General features: G+C 38.5%; 1 protein-coding gene across 2 annotated transcripts in view; it reads left to right on the plus strand.

Annotated features, from left to right (window-relative positions):
* The first annotated feature begins 3,664 nt into the window (after nt 1–3,664).
* Nucleotides 3,665–22,863, plus strand: part of otud7a (OTU deubiquitinase 7A) — a 57,990-nt gene continuing 38,791 nt past the window's right edge. For both annotated transcript variants that reach the window (XM_028451240.1, XM_028451242.1), the window contains exons 1-2: nt 3,665–3,789; nt 21,601–21,718. The gene's annotated coding sequence lies outside the window, so the exon portion shown is untranslated. The remainder of the gene's footprint in view (nt 3,790–21,600; nt 21,719–22,863) is intronic.

Here is a 22,863-nt window from a genome sequence, read left to right on the forward strand (position 1 = left end):
ATTGCGGGAAATTTCATCCGCGATACATTACGATGTCTGTGTCACTGAAGAAGTTCAGATTTTATTGGCTCCGTTTCACAGGAATTACAAAACATTGTCAATCAATCTCACATGATTGACAGCCAATTAAAACAAAGTGTATACTGCACAGTGGCTCTTCTTCGCACACAAACAGACACACACGCACACGCACACAGACAGTGTAAATTTGTAAATATCCACTTCTCACCTATTGTCTCATTGTACTGTGTATGTACTGCATTATCTCTGTGTATCATTTATATATATATTGCTTCCGTCATGTCTTGTATGTTGCAATTAAAATAAATGAATAAAAAAATAAATTAAATTAAATAAATAAATCAATCAATGTTTGGCGCCAGTGAATCGATAACGAAACCTCGCAATATATCTTGTCCTTGGTTGGGCCTTTCTATACTACAGTGGCATAAAGTCAGAACAATAAAACTGACCCACGTACAATACAAAGATTATAAAAACATCAACATATACACACATAGCAATTTACAAATAGGTACAATTTTGTGCCTATGTGAACATTTTAAAATGTGATTATGGTTTTGAGTTCCGCTAGTTGTGGATTCCACCGCTGAGCACTTTTATAGATGAAGGCAGACTGACCAAATGAGGTCCTGCAGTGTGGGATGTTCCAATTATGATTGATGGAAGCTCTGGTTCTGTTTTTTCAAACAAGTCTTTTCAGGAAATTTTTATCTCCCGACATGTTTCGACTGTCAAAATGAGCATCGTGTTAGTTCAGGCAGGCACGTGACAGAAGTCAAGTTATTGCTCAAACATACTCGGGCGGACACCCACAAAGCGGAGTCCGTGCGGTGTCCACGAGAAGTCTGCCAGGCCAATTAAATGCAAAGCTCAGATTTTACGACTTCTCCTCATAACTGGTGTCACACAAAACACTGCTCGGCAATGTATCGACCAACATTAAATGTGACACCGACCTGAATTTCACCAGTTGGTGAAACTGAGCAGGAACTATGAACACGAGTTTAGAGGAGAGACTGGCAGACGAGCCACGAAAGTACCGACACCTTTAAAACACGTCCCAGGAGTACAAGGACTACAGAGAAGCTCTAAGGATTGTGGGAAATGTAGGATTTTAATGGAAACTACTAGGCTGCGGTGCGCCCGGGTATGTAAGCTGTCCTTTATGCGTGGAGTCTATTTGAGCCTTTAGCCATCCCCACTAGCTGACAGCAGCCATTCCCTAATTCAGTTAATCTGATCTATGCTGTTCTATGCTTCCCATTGGTTAGAGTTAGTCTTGGCGCTGTATTTAAACCACTGCAAACATGCCTACTTTGGCGCGCTTCGTTCACAAATGCCTAGCAACCCTGTCGAATTAAAAAGTGTCTTCTTTTTGCATTTAATGTCTATGCTTCTGTTCCAGGGGGTCCTGCTGACCGCTCTCTCTGCTTATGCCTCTCCATATAGCTCATGGAAGAGCAAGGGGGAGCTCCTTTTTCACGCAGCTGCCGGAATCGCAGAGAGGTACCAGAACACAGCCTTACCGCCAAATCTAAAATGCATGCTAATAAAGAATTTGACTAAAGTCATCTTGACTGAACTGCCAGTCTTCGTCAGTGGTGTTCTGCTGATTGCAAAAAATAAATTTGTTTCCTGAAAAACCTTCTCTGAATAAACGAAACCTCAACTTAACATACTGTTCAAAAAGAGGACAAAATTAATCTCACTGAAACCAGTTAAAGTTCTGGTTTCATAAAAAAAAAAACACACACACACACACACATGACTCAGCACTGCGAGCGTCAAACTTTTAATGCTGGTGTTTCCAATGACCTGGACATAATTACTTTAATCACCTCAAACAGATGACTAGATTTATTAGTCGATGACCCTGATACATGTAAAGCTATAAGCTCGATTGAGGATGCTATGAGACATCAAACCATCTGACTCGTCTTTATGGTGTTTCCATCAGTTCAGAGTCCAGGGTGGGTGGGGGTATGACCCACCATTCCTCACAATTTGGCTGGTCTTGCAGGATGGTGTGGCTGGGACTCCTGGCTCCAAAAATCATTATCTTCAGTGCCCTTCCTCGACCCCCTCTTTATGATGGTGTGTGTGTGTGTGTGTGTGTGTGTGTGTGTGTGTGTGTGTGTGTGTGTGTGTGTGTGTGTGTGTGCGTGTGTGTGTGTGTGTTCAAACATTTACTAAGTAAGTCTAGTTCCCTATAATCTGACAGCACTACTTCAGCTCCAAAATTTTTCATTTGCAATTTTGGGGCGATTAAAAAAAAAAATCACTCTAATTTGCAACTTTTAACCAAATTCTGTGGTTTTTAAAATCCCTTTTTCACCATTTTTGATCACTTTTAAGTAACCCATTGTATTTCTGATTAAAACAAGAATGTACTTATTTAAGATGACTATATTATATGGCCCAAATAATATTAGACTTTGTGGACAAGAGTGGATATTATTCAGATAAATAAATGTGGTTATCACAGATTCATAGAACAATGGACCATCATTCTCCTGACTTTATTGATGGACCCCAAAAATCTCTCCCCTTTATTCCCGTTATAGATGACCCTGTCTCCACATGACTGTTCTTCAATGTTCATGTCTGTGTTCAACCACCTTCAGCTACAGTGGGGGTCCCTGGTCTTTGGAACGTTAATTTTGGGGGTCACAGGCTGAAAAGTTTGAGAACCACTGCACTAAGCAATAACGTCATAATGTTCAAGGAAATGGATGACAATATATTAAGGGGGAGGGTTGGGGTCAATTATAATTGTAATCACATAATTGATCATTAATTACAGTTATGGTGTGATTATAATTGTAATTTAAAGAATCTGTTGCTGTCGTAATCGTAATTAAAATTAAATTCAGTTCATATAATTGACCTTGTAATTGTAATTGCCGTGCAAATTCTATAGAAATTGTCAATTATAATTTAACGCAAAACTGGGGAACCATGTTACAGTTCTATGTGTACAGTTCTACACATATGTAGTTAATTATGAAAATATGTGTCATATGAAGCTTTCCCACATTTTACCATTTAAAAAAATATAAATCGAGGGCTATACTGACACAAAAAAGGCTGAGACACCCGCACCAATAATATTAATTCATACATTTTCATTGATTAGGAAGCCTAACAAGGTAACCAATAGATCGGAAAGAAATTAGATGACAGATATTTGATTTTAGTGTATTTTACAGCTAATTTAGGACCTGTTATTATAATAGATGCTAACAGAAAGCTAACACAAGAGGAAAGTTAACTTTTATTAGGTTTTATTTCAGTATATGCGATTAATTGTAATTGAACTCAAGTAATATCGAACGTCATAATTGACTTTATGAGGATAGAAAATAATTGTAAGTTGTTTATAATTCGAAAACATGCTGGTAGCTGTAATCGGAATTGAATTGCAATTGAACACGGGTAATTTAAAACGTAATTCTATAAATGTAGTTGACCCCAACCCTGTATATTTAGGGGATCGCGGGCTACCACTGCATTAGTAGTTGACTCTCATTCTGGTGTAGCTCTAGCGGCCTCTGGTGGCTCACAGCTGTCATTGCAGCGGAGGGCGTGAGCGTGATGACGTCAGTAGGCGCCGGTGGTGGAGGGGGCGTGACTTTGTTCTGCTGCAGCGAAGAAACATGACATGGGGATGAGCGAGAGAGGAGAGACAGAGACAGAGACAGAGACAGGAATAAAGCATTGTGTGGAGGAGCCTAACCATGGGAAACAATGAGTGAGGCCAACACGGTAAGAGCCAGAGTGTGTGTGTGTCTGTGTGTGTGTATCAGGCTGTTTCCATGGCCGCACAGCGGCGTCAGGGCGATGCTGTACGGCTCCTGATAGTGACACAATAGAAAGGCTTCCTCTGCAGACTAGTGCACCTGCCTTAGTGCCTTTAAGCCAGGCTGTACGTGGCTCGAGGTGTTCAACTTCTGGTTCCGTGATAAAACAACATGTATGTTCTGGCAAACACAGGCAGGCCACAGCTCTCACCTGTGTGTGTGTGTGTGTGTGTGTGTGTGTGTGTGTGTGTGTGTGTGTGTGTGTGTGTGTGTGTGTGTGTGTGTGTGTGTGTGTGTGTGAATGGGAGACATTTAGGGAAGAACACCATGTTTCATGAATGGTAGATGCCAGTGAAACAGCCTAATGTCACATACCCTGCATGTATGTATGTTTGGTGGCCTGTTGTGTTAAATCACAGACTGTCCTGTCTGGTTTCATTCTGCTGTCAGGATATATTTCTTTACTCTTGGTCTGATTCACAAAATCCAGCCTGAGCATCACCAGCGAATCCAACCAATTAGTTTGAACGGTATTCATAATCATAATAACTATGTTTTTGTAAAAGGCCTACTTAATAACATCTTAATAATGGCTAATAACTGAGCCAAGTTCAAGATCAATGTGCTCACCTTCATCTGCTTCCCAGCTTCATGTATGAATAATGTAGATGATCCAGCCTTTTTGGCCACTTGTTTACTTATTTACCCGTTTTACCATCTTTAAGAAGATGACTATAGACAATGGCCCAAAAAGCAATAGAGGGTTTTTTCACCAATGTCACGTTCTGGGCAGTAACCAGGATGCGCGGCCATATTGGAGACACTCAGATGTAAACACTGTGATGGATAAATGTCCGAAACCACTGAAAAGCTCCTGTTATAGATGCAAAGGCACACAGGGAAGGACTTGGAAAAGTTAGGGTTTATTGGTGGTGCAGATCCATACGAGTTGGCTCCCTCGTCTTGGATCAATGACAACCCGGAGATTCTTCCATTTATTGCGTATCCTGATATGATCAACTACCTGGTTTTAACCCTAACACAATGTAAGTCATCCTTTTGATAAAGGTCAGACCTTTTACCTGGAATACAATGAGAAATACAGCACATTTTAGCTCTACATTTTAACAACTGTTACTACTGTAGCAGGCTATGAAATGTGGTTATAATAAGTCAATAATGCCACATGCATTAGCTTGACAAGAAATGGGCCGAACTAATTTGGATGTTGTCCAGTTTTTTGCCTCGTAGGTCCTGGTTTAACTTCACTAACCACAAGCGCCTCCTTTCCTCTGATAACTTTTGACATTGTTCTCCTTGGTTTGTTCTACCTTTTGTCAGTCTATAAAACTCCAAATGTTTTTCACGGGGGTCGCAGGCTGAAAAAGTTGAGAACCACTGCATTAGTTTTGTGGCCACACCAGCCTGTCATTGCCCAATTGTTAGATCTCTGAAGCTAAGCAGGTCTGGGCCTGGTTAGTAGTTGGATGGGGACCACTGATAATTCCAGGTGCCACAGTGAGGTGGCAGTCACCCCAATGGTATCTGTCATTGTGTCCTTGGGCAAGGCACTTCACCCACATTGCCTAATATGAATGTAGTGTGTGAGTGAGTGTTGGTGGTGGTCAGAGGGGCTAATGGCGCACTATGGCATTCTCACTTCCGTCAGTCTGCCCCAAGGCAGCTGTGGCTACAATAGTAGCTTACCACCACTAAGTGTGGAGTGAAAGAATAATCTCTTAATTCTGTAAAGCGCTTTGAGTGTCTATGATAAAGTGCTATATAAAATCCAATGCATTATTAATATTATTAATATTATTATTAGTTGATTCATTCTGGAGTAGCTGTAGCAGCCTCTGGTTACTTAATAACATCCTAATAATGGCTAATAATTGAGCCAAGTTCAACATCAATGTGCTCACCTTCATCTGCTTCCCAGCTTCATGTATGAAATATGTAGATGGTCCAGCCCTTTTGCCCATTTGTTTACTTATTTACCTGTTTTCCATCTCTAGCTCCAGGCTGGGCTGTAGAGCACGGCCCCTGAGTGCTGTAGTGCAGCAGGGCACCGGGGGTAGGGTTGATGCCTGGCACCAGTTACTGGATCAGTTACCTAGCACAGTGAATCCTGTTCCAGTCCCTGGCATTCTGACCTATACCTGTCAAGTTTTGGATTTGAAAATATGGGAAATTTTCTGGCGCCCGCTACGAGCAATCCCACCACCCCTACCAAACTCCAGATCCCTGACAAGTGTACAACAAATCTAAAATAGCCACTGGTCAATCACTTACTAAATACAATTAGGTGATTAGAGTCTGGTAGGCCTACCTTTGTTGACACTGAAATGCTGTGAACATTCCTACATTATTATAATATAGCCTAAATGAAAAATGAAAAAAGTGTATATGAAGCACATTTTTTAAATTTAATATACTTACAATTCAATATACAAGTCATCACATTGTATATTTACTGTTCATTTCACATTGCTTTTTTTTAAGTTGGACATTTACATTTTATTTTCATTACATATGTTCTTTTAATTTCTCATGCTCACTCATGTGGTTCTCTGGTATTCACTAATGACTTATTATACACGTTTGTTGCAGACTTTACACTTAGTTACAAATTTTACAGAATGTGTATCTGTGACCCATCCTGCTTTTCTTCAGGAAGGTACATTCTCTGTCCCATCTTTCAAGGTATTTACGCAAGTTCATGGTTTTTTTTTTTTGCTGGAATGTGTTCTTCACATCCATTCATTTTTCTTCTTAGTTGTTTCCAGGTTTGGTCCCGCTGTCTGCACTAAAGTCTAAAACATGGGGGCATTTTAAAAACAATTGGGGGCCATGGGAAAAAATGTATTTAGAACTTTGATATTTCTATAGATTAAAATGCGCAGCGCAAATAAAGGAAAAGCTCACCCTTTTCTTTTTCAGAAAAGATTGAAATATTTTGCTATTACAGAAAGAAGAAGACAGATGTATGGAAACTACGGGTTTATTCAGCTCCTAACAGCCTGTAAATATTACACAAAAGAAAACCTTAAAAACAAACTGAAGTACAATAGAAGTTTGATAGTTGCACAGTTTCTCAAGAAATGTATATGTACATTATGTCTGGAAAATACTAAGTTGTTGACGGCAGTTTTTGGTCCGTGGAACAAGATTTTTGGGGGATTCTTTGCTAAATTGCGGGCAAAATGGCACTGCGTACTGTTTCAATCAATATGGATTATGAGGGTACACCACTAAACCATGTGATGTACTGTACATCAGTTCTTCAGTAACTCACTGTAACAGATGTGCAGTATTTCCGTTTAGGTGACTCTACTGGCTACTGTCACAGAATTAACGTAAACAGGACGGTTATTCACTTGAGTTTACGTTGCAAGAGCGACGCTCGTTACACTGCTCGATCCTCAGCTCTCGTTTAACGGGAGAAATGCCATGTAATGCATGACATGGTCCCAAAACATATTTGTAAAACCTTTAACTGGCGAAATAGTAAATACCCTCAAGTTTTGCACAAAATGACGTGCAGCTGTAGATCGTAGACCTGTCTTTGTACCAGAGCCCTTTCAGATTTAAATGCAGTCATAATTATCTCAACACATTCAAAACACACTTAAGATGAAGCCCCGCATGCATTTTCAATCACAGAATAGCACAAAGTTAGATGCTTTATGCAGAACTATTGGCAAAATCGGACATATTTGTCAGTTTGTCACACATTTAATTCAATCACCCATTTTCCGGTGAAAGTGTGTAAATGCATGATATTATTCCAAAACAACATGCATGTAAGGCATTTCTGTGTCATGCTGGGGCCTGGTTTTAAATAAAGAGAGAGAGAGAGAGAGAGAGAGAGAGAGAGAAAGAAGTGGGTCATGATTGATTTTTCTTTCCGTTTCAGAATATGAAGTCCGCTTTTTCCGTCTGTTTTCCGCAATCAAGTAAAATCGTAGGCCCTTTATTTTATTGTCAGTGTGGGGTTGAGATGCATTCTGAACAGCATAAGCAGGGACTTTAGATAGATGCACGTGTGATTTTCCTTTTTATTTCCTAATGATGGCTGTTACTTTAATCATACTTTTGAATTCTAAATAAAAGCAATAGTTACCAGTGAACCTTCTCAAGATCATGAAAAACCAGACTCACATTCTGCTATTGGTCCACACAGAATGTGTGCTTTTTCTAGAGAAAACACAACAATGGTAGATTCACCCACAGTTACTGTAAGTAGCTTGAAATAGCTACAGTCAGGTTATGCAATATTTACAAAGAAACATCCAATCGATCACCATCAAACCTAAAATGCTGTGGTGAGACTACAGCACTAAGCACCAAGGCCCAGTTGATACAGTAAATGTTATCTTAAGTGGTTAAAATAAGTCATTTTAAGGCACCAAAAAGCAGCTACAGAGGGTCCTAAATCCTGCTCCCTTTCTAAAGGGACCCAGCCATTCCTGATTACTCTTACCTTCAGTTCCTAAGAGATGAAATGAGTCAAGAGTCAAGTGCTTATGGTTAATCATTGCCCAATCAGGGCCTGACTTTGAAGAACTCTCGGCTCTTCAGACTCTCTACAGCTGGAGATAGGAAACTACCAACGCTGGCACTGGTATCTCTGCTGTTTGGAAAGATTTGGGATTAGGGCTGGACAATATATTGTGATTCAAGATTAATAGAGTTTTCTATTTTGGCAACATAGAAAATGACAATATCGCCTGTATCGTAGTTTTTGAGCTCAGATAGACAGGTATATATATATATATTGTTTTGTTTTTTTTACTGCATTTTAGTTGAACTAGATTTATATTTCACAAAGTGAACATATAGAAATACAGTGGTTTAAGTTTGTGTGCTGTTTTATTTATTTTTTTAATTAAGAATAATAATGAAAAAATATTAAAAAAAATCTATTTAAATTATTCAGAAATTTCAGGCGACCCCTTTTAAACTCCAGGTGACCCCACATGGGGTCCCAACCCCAAGGTTGAAAAACCCTTATTTAGTGCCCCCTGAAAAGATTTATTTCTATAATTTTTATAATTTCCTTTCATATCATGCCTGGGTTGGGACACTTTATTTGTTAATTTTCCTCACACTCTCTCTCTCTCTCTCTTTCTCTCTCTCTGTGCCACCTGTAGTGCCATCGTGTATTCCTGGGAGTACACGTACCCCCATTTGAGAAACACTGCTTTAGCACACACGCATCACACAGAACTGCACACTGAACAGACAAAGCCAAGACACTAACCTGCATTCTATGTCATGCTGGGATTGATTCCACAGCAGTGAGAGCTTCTAATGGACTAAGTAGGTTATCTGTAACTACCTGCCCATCATCTACTCAGTTTCACACTCACAGGTATAGTCTTCACACTAAAGCTGATAAAAATTGGCATGTATTATGTTGGAAGAAACTTGTGGCCACAGAAACAAATGAACAACCTGAATTTAATATTATCTAACCAGGTGGGCATAAGATGCATGTCAACACTGCCTTTATGATTTACTTATAGATAATGCATCCCAGGACACAAAAGTCTTTCTCTCTTAGGTCTATAATCTCTAAAGAGTATCTAAACCCCAGGTTTTTGCTGACATGCCACTGGGGGGAAATTCTAAAATTGCCTCGATTATGGGCGTGGCTCCTGGAGTAGTTAAAACATGCCCAGTCTAAACTATAAAACCACGAAAGAACAATCTATGCTATGCTAGCTATTACGTTAACTATAGAAATAGTTTTTCCCCTCTGATATGGCACTGACAGCTATGGGAGTCAAATATTATTTCTCACAAAAAAGGTTCTAATATGTGTGTTTTTGTCACTCATGTTGTTCTTCTGAAGAAGAGTCAGGGAGCAGGGCAGCTCCCGGTCTGCCATTGATGTGTCGCCCCCTGTAAAGCCTGTGGGGCTTAGAGACCCCCTGTCCTGCCACAAATCAGCAATGAAGCAGTTACTGAATCAGAGTTCTGCTGCACAGGATAGCTTTGGTGACTCAACAGGCTTCAACAGACTGTGCTGCAGCATTTTAACGAGAATAAGACTGTGCGGGACAGGAAGTAGTGCATAGACACAGAATAAAATATCCGGATTATTTTCAGAATGAAATACTCTGTGTTCAAGGCGGATCGTATTTCCATGCATCCGGGCCCATTTTGGACTCTATCCGAAAACCGAGCACGTATTCGGACTCAGGAATAAAACCTGTCCGCTGATACCACATTTTCGGGCCGAAAATGATGCGTTTTTTAATTCCGACTCCTTTTTGGACTCTGGGAGTGGGGACCAGACCTTTCCGTCGATACCATGTTTGGCCTGATGCGAGCACTTTTGAAATCGTGTTTCACATATAAGTATTGCATTTATCCATCGCTGAATCACATATATACAGTATATATCGCGTGATTACACATGAATTAGCCGGATCTTCCTCGTCCTTGCTGCAACAGATACGCAGCAAAACCAGAGGCGGTGGGGATTACCAGATAGCAAATTGCGCGGCAGTTTCGGGGCCGCTAAACGCATCCAGTTGAAATCCAGGGTAACGCTTTCCCGCCGGCCACTGGCAAGTTATAGTTGTTGTCTGGCATTACCTTTAACTTGTAACTTGCCTGACGTGGCAAGTCTAAAGAAAATGAATGTATTCACAGCTCAGTCGGAGCAGAGGTGCTGGGCCCGGCTCAAACTGCTGTGCTAGTTACCGAGACCTCCATCTCTGAGACCGGGATTTTTGGACCGAGGAGTCCACGGCCCCTGTCTAGAGCAGGAGCAAAATGCGCTTTAGAGCTGCAACTAAAGATTATTGTTGTATTTTACTAATCTATCAATTATTTTTTTGGTTAATCGACTAATCACGATTATTTTTTGTTTTGAAGCACATATTTTTGAATCATTATTTTAACCCACCGGCTTAAATCCTCACACCTGTGAAAGTGACCCTGTTATGCTCTGACAGCATGTTTTACAGAAAGGAAATAAAACAATGATAGGACAAAAAAAAATGCATTTAAAATTGTCGTATTTTTTTAACATGAAAAATTATCACAATAAAAAATGCATGTGGTCTTGAACAACTACTCATAACAGAAACACTTTGTAAATAAAGTAACAAAAGATGTTGCTAAACTGCCTTGCAGGTGTTGGTGGTAAGACCTGTAAACCAACTACAGAGTTGTGCATGGTAAGGTTTAGTCTGGATGGAAGTTCTGTATCATCCTCAATCATGGATATTGGTCTCATATCAATGACTATCATGTTCAGGATGCTCTCTGTTAGTACTTCAGCCATTTGGGGAGTGCATGAACTTCTTCTCATGACAAACTCATCCAAACACCTTTGCTTAGGAGCACAATTAAAAAAAAAAGTAAATTAGTTCACAATTTATAGTAGATGAAAGCATTTTATTGTTCATAATTAATGCTCGTATAAGCAGAAAACAAGGTATTTTAATTCAAAGCAGGTTTAGTGAAGTCAGTTATGCGCAAACGTATCTGAAGTAGCGTTTGCTAACTTAGCAAGCTACTTCCGTTGTTTTCTGACAGGTAGGCGTAAAACAAAAGTAAAAACTATTTCAATCATCGTTTGTTGGCTAGCGAACAAATTTGCATGTGATTAAAATTAAAGATTTTTGAGATATCGTTATTTATGATCTCACCTTTCCGCTGGACATGAAGAACGTGTCGCACCGGCTGCGGGGTTCTACCATGGAAAGCCAGTTGTACCTCACATAGTTTACATCTAACATGTCGCTCTGTCTTATCTTCGCTGAAATGTTCCCACACTTTAGAAACTTTAGGTCGAAGCTTTTCGGGTGTCTTCAACAGTTTGGTCCGCCATTCTTCCTTGCTTGTATTTTTCAATTTCCAGCATTTAAACAGTCAGGTAGGAGTGGTACTGCCCCTTGCAGTTCATGTAAAGACCTGCACCAGGAAGTGGCCGTACGCTGGTTATTATCCTTTGTTTACAAAATGAAACAACGCGTCGACGTTATGAAATCTGTCGACATATTTTTGTATTCAACTTTATGGATTATGTCGGCTAATCGTTGCAGCCTTAGCTTCCACTCTTTCTCTTTCGTATCGAACATTTCTGTCCATAGACTGGGATTGATAGACACAGGAGGAGGTGCCTTACCTCTGCACTGCACCTGCGATTGATTCAAGATTTCATAGCAGTCATCTTTTTGGGTACAAAGTGGTCCACAGACCGGTACCGATCCAGTCATGGTGGGGTATGGTTGTTTGACTTTAATCAATAAGCTCAGTGATATTTAGTCTGCTGAATCATTTGTATAAGATAAAATAAAATAGACAACTGGGCGACCATGGCTCAGGTGGTAGTGGGTCGTCTTCTGATCGAGAGGTTGGGGGTTCGATCCCAGTACCTGACTATGTGTTGAAGTGTCCTTGGGCCAGACACTGAACCCTAAGTTGCTCCCAGTGGTCGACTAGCGCCTTGCATGGCAGTCCTGTCCCACTGGTGTGTGAATGTGAGAGTGATTGGGTGAATGAGCTGATATGTAAAGCGCTTTGAGACTGCTTCAGTGTGGGGATAAAGCGCTATATAAAATCAAGTCCATTTACCATTTACAACAAAAAAGCATTATTTCTACAGTTCTTTGTTCATAGAGTGTATTATATCACCAATTTCCTTTATTATGAAGATAACCTTCAGATAATATGTTTTTAACTTTGAAATTGAGGGAAAAAGTATCTGTTTTGATTAGCTAAACAAAATCTTAACTTGCCATGTGGGAAGTAGAGGGTTGCCCTACTTGACCTACATGACAAGTGACCTTAGAAAGTTAATGTAGAGTCTTGCTCCATTTAAGATTCAAGCAATCCTGCGGCGTAGCTCATTTTCATTCAATGAGAAAAATAGGTCAGGCCTCTTTTTCCCTGCAAAAAGCAGGTGCTTGGAGACCTGGTGCATTTCCCGCTATCTGTTTGTTTCATTTGAGATATTCGTGTTTGACACAGAAATTAAAGGGTAGCTGTGGTGCTGTCCCTCACGTTGCCTCATTAATTTTCCACACAAGAGAGATTTCAAAGCCTTAGTACATACTGTACCTGCCTTTACTCCTTCTTACCCCATAGGCTGCTCAATCTATTCGGAAATCCTATCTAAAACTTTTTTGATGTATTTTTCTCTGGCCTTTCTTATGACTTCCCCCCCTGATTTAGGAGATATGGACATGGAAAAGAATTTCCATACCATTATTTGTTAATGCCATGCAAATGCAACTCATAACAAGTAATTTATGCCAGGAATGCCCAGAATAATATTAATTTCTTACCTCTGAGGGAGTTTCATTCCAAGGCATTTTGATGATTTTCTGTGCACTTTGTCTTCAATCAGCTGCATGTTCATGTTGTTTGAAAGTTGTCAGCTTTTTTGTAAGATTTCCTATTTCCCATTTTGTGTCTTTGTTTTCTTAATGGAAAACGTTGTGAGACAGAGTTTTAAAGTTCATTATTTTTTGCTTAAAATAAAAATGAAAAAAAAAAAAAAAAAGAGGAAATTATTGGTAGCATTAGACCAAACAATAGATCCATTCAACACTGGGTGAGAATGAATTTTATTTTACATTGATACCAGTTTTTTAAAAAAAGGTTCAACAGTGTATTTCTTTATCTATTGCAAAAGAGGAAGTTAATCACTCTTAAAACAAAGAACAAGGAGATATTTGTGTCACTGAACCTATTCTAAATACTCCACCCTCCTTGTAGAAGAAAACTGAGCACAAAGAACATTCCCGGCCTCTTCAGTCGTTGTGTACATCAACAACAATTCAGTGACCTTTAAAATGTGGATAGTTGGAAGGAATTAACAATTGTCAGCAAAATAAGCCTTAAGTGTCCCCGGAGTAGTACATTTTGCTGACTGGTGAACTCGGCACCAGTTATCAAAATTTACCTAAAATATTATTGTCATGTTACATTTTTAGTGCAAATATTACAGCAACTTTTTTACAAAAAATAAAAGATTATAAAGCCCCATATTTTAATTATTTCATTTGTTATTTTCCCTGTCTCACGCCCTCTCACTCTTTCTCAAGTGCCTCCCGTAGTGCCATCATGTACCCCTAAGGGGTACACCTACCCCATTTGAGAAACACTGGTATATAAATATAGAATTGATTTCAATATTTGACTCAGTTAACCATATTTGGACTGTAGTCTAATTTGAAAAAACAGAAAGGTTAAAGTTACACAGCAATTACATGGAAGTGGTATACAGTACTTTAAAACTGAATTGAGATATTGTCCCAAAAGTACTTTTCGATGACTAGAACTACAATAAAACTGAATTCTAATGACTAAACAAACCTAAAACGACTATTTAGACTCAGTGAATCAAATACCTATACAAACAACCACAGATTCGGTATATAATCTATGATATTTATTTAATAATCACAAAATCTGCAAATCAATAGTCAACAGCAGAAGGACTGGTTGTCAGTTTCTGAGAAAAATTGGCTCATTGTTCAATGGGTGCAACCCACATACTCCGCTCCGTGACACAATTTACAGTAGAACAATGAAATGAAAATAATGGATAATCTACAAAACACTAATACATTTGATCTGTATCGTGTTTATTTAAAGGTCAAGCACTGAAGCACTGAATGGGTGTTGAATCTGAACAAAAGGACTGTTTTTGAACTGCAGTAGGGCGACTCTGGCTACTGTGTTACTTTATTGATCCTGAAGAAAATTTAGAACAATAACCCCTTGCCATCACCATTGGAGTGACTTATTTACCACTGACTCAATACGACGAGCGATAAAAGTCAACATGTAATGTTTGTTAGCAACATTCCCCTTGGGTTTTTCCTTAGTGGCCTTATACGTTTGCCTCTGAGAGCAACCCTGGGTTCCTGTGGGGATTGTGCTGATTATCTTTGTGCCTTCTGTGCTTTTCTCTCTACTCTTTTCTGTCCACACAATTTAGGGATATGTGTTCAGTGAATTGGGATGAATGGATGGATGAACCATTCTTCATTCTTTAATATAGGCCACGTTTGTATGAATAAAAGTTAAATCCTCTTTAGACTGACCTTGTAAACACTTAATTCCTAATGAAAATTGAATCCCAAATTAAATTTAAATCTGAATTAGGCAGCTGGTTTATTCGGATTTTAATTCGGAATGAAATAATTCCTTTATCTTGTAAAAACTTAATTCCGCTTTAAAGGAGACATATCATGCTTTTAAATCCTTTCTTTTTAGGTATAAATCATACAGTTGTGGTCTATATAAAGCGGAACTGCAATGCTTGGGAGCAACTCATTTTGGTACGGTCTCTTTAAATGCAAATGAGACACTTCATACCCCGCCCCCTCTCTAGGTTGCAGAGGTGACACTCGGTTCAACTCCACCCTGTTCGGCCATTTTTGTAGTTTGGTAGAAGAGATACGATTGTCTAGCGGCGCAGAAAATGTTTATTCACACGTTATTTACAAAATGTCAACAACAGAATACTTGTCCATCCAGCTTTACATGTTCGAGCCAGAGTCGGACCCGGCGGAGCGAGATGAAAATGAAGATGATGAACCTGCAGAACCCTAACAAGTGAGCTAACACAAGCACCGCGCTAACGCTAGCGCCAAGCTAACCTCACGAAACGCATTTTAATACAGTCTTTTGGGAGACAAAAACGGCAAAATGAAATGACTAATAAAAACTTTAGACTTAAATTAAATCACGTAGGCCATATCATCAAGGATCTAAAACGAGCACACAGCACTAACATATGAAGACGGTGCAACTGCTAATCATCACACTTTTTAGCGTTATTTACAGCTTACCGAAGTGCTCTGTTCGTCGTCTCCAAAGATAGAAGGAATTGAACCCTCAATCAGACAAAGTCTTTTGGCAAATCCTTCTTTATACTGGCGGAGGTTGCTGAAGCAGTCATCCTTGAAGTGCTTCGCGCACCCAAAAATGGCCTTACCCACAGATGTGGGTACATTTCCGTGAAAAATAAAACTCAACCAGGCACTTTGAAAAGGTTCTGATGCTGGGAGACGGTGTAATGAAGCGTGTCGGTTACTACATCCAACAACCGAACATTTTGACTTATCCTCTCGTAACTTCAACTACAAAAAATGAAATGAAAATGGCGGATTGCTCGAAGTGTTGAGCCTGGAGTCGATGTCCTAATTTGGCAGTTGCGCTGCAAATACTGTGACGTTATTGTTCAAAAAATGTAATAGAGAATCGAAAAATGTAATAGAGAATCGAAAAATCGAAACAGATTGAAAAATATGAACAAAACAGAATATAAAGAGAAGAGACTAATTTTAACATTTCTGTACTTCTAAATAATCTCAATATACAACAAAATGCATTTAAGGGCTAAAAAAGTGGATTTTGCATGATATGTCCCCTTTAAGTTAATTCCAGTCGATTTGCGCATGCTGGACTTGCCGCGATGACGCACTGGTGACGGCTTAATCCAGGATTGCGGCCCAGACTCCAGCTGAGACTATTTATTTAATATGAGCCTTAGAAGATGTGGATATAATGAAAAGAGTGGATGGACGGAAGCATAAACATGAGGATGTTCACACAGACACACAGTTATTACACACACAGACCTCGACAAATGGAACAGGCTTCGAACGTAACGTTCGGCACCTGTCCAATCAGAACCCTTCCCAACCCCCAGAGCGAATTGAATAAACACGATTTCCATGTAAACCTCAATTCAATATTACGATTTTCATGTAAACACGGAGCCGAACACTTTCATTCTGAATAATTTAATTTGGAATAACTATTTATACTATAATTATGAACTGAATGATCATGTATTAATCATGTAACCGTGGCCATAGTAAGACATGCATTCAAAAACCACTGGTAAGGTGACTATTCAATCACCGCTAATACAAAGAGTTCTATTGTGCTCACTAGTGCAGACTGGCTTATATGAAGACTGAAAAGCAAGTACTGCTTTTGTCAGCATTTGAATTTCCAATGTCAATATTTTGTTCTCAAGCCAAAGACTTGTAAATAGTGAAAGTGCTTAGATTGTCGTTTGATGGGACATTATAATATTCCATTACATAAATTTCCCATCCTGGTTTTGAGGCACGCTAATGGATTGTGTTGATTGTTCTGTGTTGATGCAAGGTGAAAATATAGTGGTTTTCTTTTTTGTTTTTTTTTTTAAAGCAGTGTTCATTTGTTTCCTCCACCTTCGGTGAGCACTCAATGAATGGATTTCCATTGCTCTGTTTTTCCACCTTTAATAATGTATAATGATTATGTTGTATCACTGCTATAAAGCAATCAACCACAGCGTTTGGTGCATTATTGAAATATCAAAGCAACTACCCATTATGGGAAAACAGGCTTGTTTTTTTCCTCTGATCATAACTAGGAGTGGCTTGACATTTAACTTCACACAGCCATGGGAATCATTGATGCTATCTTTTATTAGCTGTCTCTTGTGTTTTGGTGGCTAGGCTTGTGCTGGTAACAGATTTTGCTGGACGATATATGGTCCCACAAATTATTGCCGATAAACGATATTATTGTCGACATTTTTTAGACCAATGTACTAACATATCATAATAATGCTAGTAACCCTGTGCTCGGTTGGCATGCAGATATTCTGTGCAGTGAAGAAGAGATGCTATGCTAGCAGACAGAGCTAATAGAAAAACGTGATTTTTACAGATATTCACGTAATATTACAGATATTCTCTCGGTGCTAAAGGGGTAAGGAATCATTTATGAACATGTTTAAGAGTAGAAGGCGGCCAGAAAGAAAGTAGTGGCAGATTCCGCCCGCCGCATCAGCATTTGGACAAGAGAAGGATAAATATATAGCTGCTGTTTAAAAAAAGTACTGCGATTCAATTTTCAGAAAATTGATATCAACCGTGATACCTATGAATCGATTTTTAACTGCCTTACGATTAATCGTTACATCCCTAGTGTACAGTATGACCCTATACGCCCAAATCATCAGACCTAGCAGAATAACATCAGACTGTGCCACTTTGATAGACAATATCTTCACTAACAAAATTGTAAATAATACAGTAAGCGGAATATTTATCATCAATAATACTGACCATCTACCAGTTTTCTCAGTCTATAACTGCAACTATAGAAATAATCAACCATCCAAAAAAATAGAATGCAGACGAGTAAAAACAGAGGAAGCTTTGAATGCATTACGAAATGACTACATGACACAAAACTGGGATATGATATATACTGAAGATGATATTGATATTGCATATGATGAATTCTTACAAATTTTTGGAAACTGTTCAATTAAACAATATGAGAACTTAAAGTATAACACCTGCCTATGGATTACTAAGGGTTTAAAAAATGCCTGCAAAAAGAAAAATACACTTTACATAAACTTTATAAAGCACAGTACTGAATAAGCAGGAAAGAGATATAAGAAATATAAAAAAAGTTAACTAGTATTATAAGAAAAAGCAAGAAAGACTACTATTAAAAAAAAACATTGGATGACAACAAAAACAACACTAAGGGGATCTGGAACATACTAAACGGTATTGTAAAAAATGGTCACAGACAAATGTGTTACCCTGGCATACCCCCTTTGTGTACAGACAACCACAAAAAGCTTTTGTATGTCAATAAGTGGAGTGAAGCTGTGGAACAGTCTGAGTATGGAACTTAAGCAATGTCCAGACATGAAACGGTTTAAAAAGGGTTATAAAAATAGGATTTTCACAAGATACAGGGATGAAGATGGGCTTTGAAAATCACCAGGTATTTACATAGATTATTGCTTATATTATTTATTTAAAAAACGTGCTGTTGTTTTTTTTTTTTGTCCTTTTTTTTCTTCTTCTCTAAATAATGTGTTCACCTGTAAATATTTATATATAGTTGGTTAAGGGTATGTGGGTGTTTGCACACGCGCGTGTGCATATGTTGTTTCTTGTATATACTGTATGTATATGGGAATACAGTACAACCATATTGTAAAAGTTATATTTCATATTAAAAATACATTTGTTAATAACTTAGATAATAAAAAATTATGAATAAATGAAGAAGGGGTGGGATCAAATAAGTTTATTCTTCTTCCCACTCCTTTTCAAACATGTACATTACATTTACTGTATATAGAAAATATTTGAGAGCTTGTTTGTATGATCCCATTCATTGTTTGTTCATACTACTTTTTTACAATTGCTTTTCTTATTTTTTATTTTAACATGTTTGCAATAAAAAATAAAAAAAAAGTATTGTTATTTCTTCATTTGTCTGTATTCTGTAAAGCGGTTTTGAGTCACAAAAAAGTGCTATATAAAATTGATGTATTATTATTATTATTATTATTATTATTAATAACATTTTAGTCAAAGTATTTCAATTTGTCATATTTAGTTGTAAAATGTCAGAGTAACTGCCCTTTGTGGGTTGAAACCCGGCTATTGATTTTTGCTATTGGCTGAGAACAATATCATGTGACGTTTTGGGACCATCTTGCGTCAAAAATGACCACTGTTAGCCCCGCCCCTTTTATAAAAACTAGCACCTGTGGGCTCTACAATCTGTGGTGAGTAGGTTGGATTGAGAGAAGAGTGAATAGAGAGCTATATTGAGTAATGAGTAGCTAGTTAGCATAGCACAGATTGTTCATAGGAGATTGTGTAGTATAGACTGGGCTTGTCTTAACTGCCCCAGGAGCCCCGCCCATAATCAAGGCATTTTTAAAAAAAATGTCCCTCCTACTGGCAGGTCAGGAGAAAGCAGGGGTCGAGTTACTCTTTAGGAAAAATTGGGTCTTTCCTTATAGTCAGCCTTTTGTCTACAATTATGAAAGAGAAGACAAGACCAAACAAACATGGCCTTGATCAGGCTGTCATGCAGGTTTAAGACTCACTCTCAGGCCCAATCATTGTTGCTAGTTGGGGCTGAGTCAGAGATACTGTTGCCAGATAAGGAAAGAGGAGATTCCTGCCATTCAGGAAATGTATTCCATAGAAAAAAAACAAGGTTTATATAAAAAAACTACAGGTAACTACTCACATTTTAGGATATTTTGGACAGTTTTATTGTGTTAGTGGTAAACTGATACATTAATACCCCATGACTGCAAATACAAAAAAGACAATATCTAGCTAAGGACATGAAAGAATAACAGAGATGTTTATTTCCTATTTAAAAGCATCCCCATTCTAATTATACATGATTCATTGATTTTTTTTTTTATGGTTTGTTAAGGAGATCCTGTGCATTGAATGAAGTGATTTTGTACTTTATGTTCACCTCCCACCTGCTGTGCTTCAACCATGCATGTGGGCGATCTCACTCAACATAGAGACAGTTATTCAAGATATATCACATCCTGATGTGGTAAAATGTCCACATACATTCACACGGTCAATGTTACTCACTCACTGTCCACTTGTGTAGGCATACCTACCTCTATTGTTTAAAGGTCCAGTGTTATTCTATTTTTCACCCATCTCCATTTGTTCTAAGAACCCCAACAACATAGTATTTGAGGTTTATTTTCCCAATCTCGCTTGTTTTCTGGAGTTTTAGCCTCTGAAAAGTCCCTTAAATTATGCTTCTAAAAACAGGCTGTTTTGGGGCCTTCATGCATATGAATGATTGGGCGTGTCTGTAGACGCAGACTTCATGCCTTGCTCTGAGAAGGTGATCACCATCGCAATTTTCTTTTGCTATCCACACAGTCTTATTATTGTTTTCAGCCAAAAAACTGGCATGTCTCTTGCGAGGGAGATCAGTGATCATCAAAGCAATTTTATTTTGCTATCCACACAAAAACTGCACATTCCAGTAAAACACTTGGCTATTTAAGCGGCTATTGTGATTGTGAGACCATCTCAGCGCTGCTTCAGAGTGTTTATCACAGCATCAGCAGCGGAGCCAGTCAGCTGTTTCAAACACTCTCCGGAGTATTAAGCTGCTAAGTCACTTTCTTCTACTCCTCATTTCTACTAACCATATGAATAGTGCACTTAAGATGATAATCATTTGTTTTGTCCAACTGCTGAGTCGCATTGTGTCACAAACACGTCAGATTTTGTCAAAGGCAATACGAGGCGATATAACGGCTACTAAAAATGGAACTGCTCCCTGGGTGCTACACCGTGGCTGGGGTTAAATGCAGAGAACACATTTCGTGTATGTAGCTTTTCATATGTGACAAAGTATAATGTATATTCTATATTAAACCGCAGTGTTTGTTTTACCTGTGAGGTAGTTTGAGACGGAGGAGCTCACATTCTTATAGGGTAGGAGGAGCCAGGATTGTCAGGATTGTCATATATATATATATATATATATCACCAACCCCTACATGACACTGAAGGATATTTCAGATTAGGAGAGCTTTGACATTCTGTTTCTAAACAAACTGAAATGTATCAGACCATGTTCAAAAACTTCATTATATTTAATCAAGTAAATGTAAAAGTTAGAATTATGGAACACAAAGAAGAAAAAAAGGCTTTTTAAACTATTTTAATTTTTATCTGCATTGATAAATGTCCATCTATCAATCAAATATGAGAGTTAGAGTTTTGCATCTTAGTTCTGTTGTTGAATAAAGGGCTATTCCTAGACATTTTACATAGGTATCATATTTTTAGGATTGGTTTATTTTTGTTTTTTATTTCTCACAGTAAATTGAAGACACTCGCTGTTTATTGGTTGATTTTCTCTGGCAATTTGCGTTTTTTTCCCTCCCAATGTTTAAAAAACATGTGTCTGTGTGTTTCAGGACTCTTTTCATCCCTGTCTCTGCTGTTCCTGAAGCCATGGACTAGAGCTGTATCTGGTCCTGACATTCCCCTGGTCATCAGATGGCCTCTCCACCCCCGTCAGCAAAAATACTGGATGTACGTATTTTTGTTAATGCTAGATTTGTTCTGCTTCTTTATGAGTCTGAGCACAGGGGAGAGCATCACCCACTATATGGTTCTAGTATACGAACAATATTTAATTGTAGTCTTATAAACAGGGTTGGGGTTAGGCTTCCCTATCCATAAAAATATTGGTATTAATATCCTTTTTTCTATCAGTATACCCCTCATATTTCAATTTATTGAAAAAAACGACAACATAAAATGATACTCGAGAGAACTGAGTGTAGTGGGAAAACTATATATAAAACATATTTTAATAATTGTTAACTACATATTTGTAAGCCATAGAACACTTAACATGGTTCCCCAGTTTTCCCCGGCATTAGCATTAACCTAGCATTAGCCTAACATTAACATTACCACTGTCATTACCTAGCAGTCAACCACTGGGAACAAGTTAGGGTTCAGTGTCTTGCCCAAGAACACTTCGATGCATAGATTGTTGTAGACTGGGATTGAACCCTCGACTTCTCAATCAGAAGACGACCCCTATACCACCTGAGCCACGGTCGCCCGCATTAGCCTAGCCTTAGCAATAGCATTAGCCTCGTATTAACAATAGCCTAACAGTAGCATTAGCACTAACCTAGCATTAGCTTAGTATTAGCATTACTCTAATGTTAGCATTAGCCTAACGTTAACATTAGCATTAGCATAACATTAGCCTAGTGTTAGCAATAGCCTAGCAATAACATTAGCATTAGCATAACATTAGCCTAGTGTTAGCAATAGCCTAGCAATAACATTGGCTTAGCCTCCTCCATTCTCACTAATTGCATCATAAATGTAAGTGATTATCAATTGCGTAATTACAATTGTAATTTACCCCAACTCTGCTTATAGATATTTAGCATATTCAGAAAAATGTAGTTAGAGATGCTCAGTCTAAATGAATTAAACGATGTAGTGGAAAGTACATAACAGTTGCTTCATGGTGCCAGCCATAGCAACATTTTGATACCATATGAGATAAAAGAGAGGATTAAAGCAGTATTTGAACAGAAGGAACACCTCCAGCAGAAGCAGATTCATGCGTGGTGACCATCTGCCTCGGCAGGTTGGGGTTAGTGGAGAAGATGAGAAAAGAAGAACACAACAGGATTTACAGGAAAGGGCCA

The sequence above is a fragment of the Gouania willdenowi genome, chromosome 6 (genome assembly GCF_900634775.1).
Source record: "Gouania willdenowi chromosome 6, fGouWil2.1, whole genome shotgun sequence".
NCBI lineage: Eukaryota > Metazoa > Chordata > Actinopteri > Blenniiformes > Gobiesocidae > Gouania > Gouania willdenowi.